Below are 5355 nucleotides of genomic sequence, written 5' to 3'. Positions count from 1 at the left end.
TGTGAGGTCGCGGGTTTGATCCGGTTTGATGCGTTATTTTTGAACTTATTTATTTAGTTATTTAATTAAGCCTTATGTGTTAATGTGTTATGCCCTTAAAACAATTTAGGGTTTTAAGTTTTAACACACATCGCCTCTCATGCACACACACATGTGGCTGCCACCATATGGACATATGGTCCATACCATCGCTTGCCTGGCCTGCTCTCCGACCACCGCCCACCGTCGACCGCCGCTGGCCCTCTGCTTTCCGGCCAGCCACACGTCCATAGTCCACACAACTCTTCTGCTCTTCCTCAAAGCTCGAATCCTCCCACTTTGAAGGTATGTTCACATTCATTTGTTAAATGCTAATTAATTGTTAGTTGTTAAGTTATTTGTTAAATTTAGTATTAATTTGTTAGTTTTATTGTGTAATGAGTTTTACCCGAACTATCGAACCGATCCGGAATTTTTTATACCCAACTCTACGAAATTGAAGAATCTATAGGTTTTGCACCACCTGAAAAAAATTCTGAATCCGGCACCAACCCACCAAATAAGCAACTACTTTTTTGAGTCGATTTGCGATGCGTTTCCAATTACTTGGTAGATGATAAACCGATAAGCAATACGTGTGGTACCTTCATACCAATTATTTTTGACAAATTATATATATATATATATATATATATATATATATATTTGTATAGATAATCGCAACGCTTTCATATCAAGGATATCTATTGTAATATTTATGGACAACTGACACGTGATCCTTGCATATCCATTGGCTTTGCTGTCCGCTCGATCCACATGCAAAGAAGTCAAATACAGTTTTATTATCTTTTAACAGAGTCTTAAATCTAAACTCCTTCATTTATTATATATATATATAACAGTGATCTCTTTGCTATTTTAACCTGGTCTCTCACCCCTCACATGCACACCAAAACCAAAACCAAAACCAAAACCAAAACCACCCATGGATCAATTCCAACCAAGACCAGCCAATTCCACCCCTCTTACTCCTCTTTCCTTCCTCGACCGATGCGCCACCGTCTACGGCGACTGTCCATCCATCGTCTACGGCAACACCACCTACAATTGGAATCAAACCCGAGAAAGATGCCTTCGGGTAGCATCATCCATCACCAACATGGGAATCAATAGACAACAGGTGGTATCCGTCATCGCACCAAATATCCCCGCCATGTATGAGCTCTACTTCGCCATACCCTTCGCGGGAGCCGTTATCAATTCGATTAACACTCGCCTCGACGCTCGCACGGTTTCCGTTATCCTCTCCCACAGCGAATCCAAGCTCCTGTTTGTCGATTACCAATCGGTTTCTATTGTCTTCGATGCTCTTTCTTTGTTTTCTCCTGACACGCCTAAACCGAAGCTAGTCTTGATTACCGACGACGGCCCACCGATGAAACCCAAGTCCGGATTCGAACGTAGTTACGAATCACTGGTGGAAAACGGTGACCCGGGGTTTAATTGGGTTAGACCCGTATCCGAGTGGGATCCGATCACGTTGAATTACACCTCCGGTACGACGTCGTCTCCGAAAGGTGTGGTTCACTGCCACCGGGGCATGTTTGTTATAGCCGTTGATTCGCTTATCGAATGGTCTGTTCCGAAACAACCCGTGTATTTATGGACTCTGCCGATGTTTCACGCGAACGGGTGGAGTTACACATGGGGCATGGCCGCGGTGGGGGGCGTTAATATCTGCCTACGCAAATTCGACGCAGGCGTTATATACGACTCGATTAATAAACACGGTGTTACACACATGTGCGGGGCTCCGGTGGTGCTTAACATGTTATCGAACGCCCCAGGTGTGAAGCGGCTAAAGAATCCGGTTAAAATTATGACGGCGGGAGCTCCGCCGCCTGCGGCCGTGCTGGCCCGGGCCGAGGCAATCGGGTTTGTTATAAGTCATGGGTATGGGTTGACCGAAACGGGTGGGTTGGTAGTGACGTGTGCGTGGAAGCGGGAGTGGGACCGGTTCCCAGCTACCGAGAGAGCTAGGTTAAAAGCGAGGCAAGGGGTGAGGACGGCTGCGTTTACCGAGATGGATGTTGTGGGCCCTGAGTCGGGGGTCAGTGTGACTCAGGACAGGTCAACTCTCGGGGAGGTGGTGTTACGGGGCGGGTGTGTAATGTTGGGTTATTTTAAAGACCCTGTGGAGACTGCGAAAAGTATGAGAGAGAATGGGTGGTTTTATACGGGTGACGTGGCGGTAATGCACCCGGACGGGTATTTGGAAATTAAGGACCGGTCGAAAGATGTTATTATTAGTGGGGGCGAGAATCTGAGTAGCGTGGAGGTGGAGTCGGTTTTGTACACGCATCCCGCGGTGAATGAGGCGGCGGTGGTGGCGAGGGCGGATGAATTTTGGGGGGAAACGCCGTGTGCGTTTGTGAGTTTGAAGGCGGAGATGGTGGGGAAAGTGACTGAAAAGGAGGTGATGGATTATTGTAGAGGTAAGTTGCCGGGTTATATGGTGCCGAAAACGGTGGTGTTTAGAGAAGAATTGCCGAAAACATCTACGGGGAAAATTCAGAAGTTTGTGCTTCGCGAAATGGCCAAGAAAATGGGACCATTAACAAAAAGTCGTATGTGAAGTCTAGGTTTTTACGAATATTAATAAAATCTTCTTGTTTTGTGGTTGGGTTTTGAAATTCTACTAAAATAACAAATTTGACAAGAATATATGAAAATGGTGCACCTTATAATAACGAATAAAGAATGGACATCAACTTGCTTGGATAATAGGGAATTTAGTTGTATCGTAAAAGGAAATTAATATATGGAAAATAATGAAATTTGTTAAAATGTATTCTAGTTACAATAAGAACAAAAATATCTTTTTATCCATAAGACATGTGCTTCACGTTTTCATATCATACGTTAAAAGTTAAAAGGTTCGTTAGAATAGTGAAGCTTCAAATTTTTACGATAACTAAAGAGAAAAACCATCACACTTTGTCTTTATCTCATGTCAAAATTCAAATTTACCAGATCACATAAAACTCGTTAGAAAAGGTCTAACTAAAAGAGTGTCTGAACCAGTCTTTACCGTCAAGTTAGTAATCAATGCGACAATGCATCATCATTGATATACACATGTATATATGTCTCTACCACATATGTACCAAATGTATCAGGGCCATTCCTATTTTAATGGATGGTAAGATGATTTGGGTATGAAATTAGAGGTCAAAGGTTTAATAGTGGTTAAAAGAAATGTGTCACCGAAGGAGATAAGAAAACATGATTTTCATGGGGCTCTAAGTGTTAGCCCCAAAATTATTAGGAGAGGCCGAATTTAAAGATCTAGTTAAGAGGGCATAAAACCCGGTTTCAGAACTGAACTCGGTATACCCAACCGGTACAAACCATGTTACGTTTCTTAGAGAAACCGAAATGGAACCGGCTTCATCTCTACCCGGGCAAAACATGGAGACCCGACCCCGCCAAAACCAGACAAAAACCCGTAAAACCGGTCAAAAACTCAATTATACCTGGAATATGTTTCTACAATCCTACCTGGCCAAGTTCTTGTCTTTGTTGACCAAGCCTAGAACCCATTCTTACTTACTTCCTTCCTAGTTCATTAAAAAACCTGGTTTACCTACCTCTATATTTGGTTATGCAATGTTGATTTTTTTGGTCAGTTAACTACACCGCTACGAAACTAGTAAACTACATCTTTTCTTTTTCTAAATTAGCTAGACGTCTAAGGTTAAACATGAGACTTCCCAACAAAACGAAAGCATCTACCAACTACCCAAATGATGGTTTTGTAAATCTATGTTTTACCAGCTCAGTAGACTATTACCCTTACATGATGTCAATGTTGTGAGGCAATATATTTCACAAGATGCCTCGTTATCAACATCCTCTTCCTATCTTAACTTAAAAAGTTAAAACTATTATTTTAGTTGAGTTTTTTTAATTAAAAACCATCTTTCTTAAACTTAAGAAAATAAAAGTTGTTTATTTCAAAACATCTTTCTAAAAATAAAATATGTGGACGACTTCAAAGAAATATATAATAAGAAATCTGTTTAAAATCCCGTATTACAAAATTAATGATTTTCAAATATAACAATAGCATGGTTTACTCGATATAAGTTTCTTCAAGAAAGCACGCTGCAATATCGTTTCAAATGATTCACGATGTTTGTTAGATGCAAAGCAAAACTAAATGAAGCGATAAAATCACCGAGGAAGACATACATTCTAACAAACAATTAGATAAAACCCACAAACGAAGTTGCATTATAATTAAAAAGTTGTCCTAGTTATTGCATACGCCCCTTTATTTATAGTCTATACTAGTAGCTTATACATTAAACTCGATCAAAGCAACCGATCAGAAATGCTAAGGGGGTGTTTGCTTTTCAAAAAAAGTCTTCTTTACCTCTTTTGTCTATGCTGCGCAGATCACGCGCAGACGTTTAGGTCTGCAGATTGTTTATTTTTTTGGAAGAGATTTCATTAAAAAAATGTCTACGCGCCCTCTTCTTCGCGCAGATCTAGGCCAACCACTTCTCACATCTCGTGGCCTCTTCTCATCGTTTATACTCATCTTTTACAGACATGGACCAACCACTTCTCACATCTTCTAGCCTCTTCTCATCTTTTATTTCATCAGCTTATTTCACATGTTCCACCCTTGAAACACATAGCCTCTTCTTCCACCCTCACCTCCCGTTAGTCCCTCCCCCTCCACCCCCGATTCTGTCGGCCACCACACAGCTCCACGCTGACGCCACACACCTACGCCGGCCACCGCTGCTCCTCCGTCTCCCCCTCGGGTATGTGTTCCAATTTCATCTCTATTTAACAAGATTTTGTTGTATATTGTATAATATAGAATGATTTGTTTTTGTTCATTTGGGGGATCTAGCACTAAGGTGCTGTTTGCTTTTTCAGAGGTAAAATGTCTACAGTCTGCGAACCACATCTGCAGTCATCTGTAGCAGAAGAGGTGGATCAAACCTCTGCAGCCTGCAAGAAGAAGACTGTTTGTTTTTTAACGTCTGCAGACTGCTAAAATAAAACAAAAATCTTTAAATAAGTTGAAATATAAATAAAAAAAGTCATACAACAGTGCAATAATATTCATAAAACAACAAGAACATTTTTTTTTCAAATAATCTATTCGATACTTTTCATTAACTGCTCCGCAATTTCATCTCGCAAATGCGTCATATATTCACAATCTGATGCAATGTCATGCGCTTCAACCTCGTCTTCATCGGCAACGTGTACATGAGTATTTCTGCATGACACATCGGGTTGATCATATTATTCAAATAACTCATCGCTCAAACCTTAATTGTTTCAATGTACAAA

General features: G+C 41.0%; 1 pseudogene; it reads left to right on the top strand.

The window, feature by feature from the left end:
• Positions 1-957: 957 nt before the first annotated feature.
• On the top strand, positions 958-2614 carry LOC143554485 (2-methylpropanoate--CoA ligase CCL4 pseudogene; annotated as a pseudogene).
• Positions 2615-5355: the final 2741 nt, after the last annotated feature.

The sequence above is a fragment of the Bidens hawaiensis genome, unplaced genomic scaffold (assembly GCF_021521415.1).
Source record: "Bidens hawaiensis isolate Kalapana, Puna unplaced genomic scaffold, B.hawaiensis_p1.1 tig00017718_1, whole genome shotgun sequence".
Lineage (NCBI taxonomy): Eukaryota > Viridiplantae > Streptophyta > Magnoliopsida > Asterales > Asteraceae > Bidens > Bidens hawaiensis.
The sequence above is the reverse complement of the archived record's forward strand: the minus strand, read 5'-3'. Positions and strand labels throughout refer to the sequence as shown.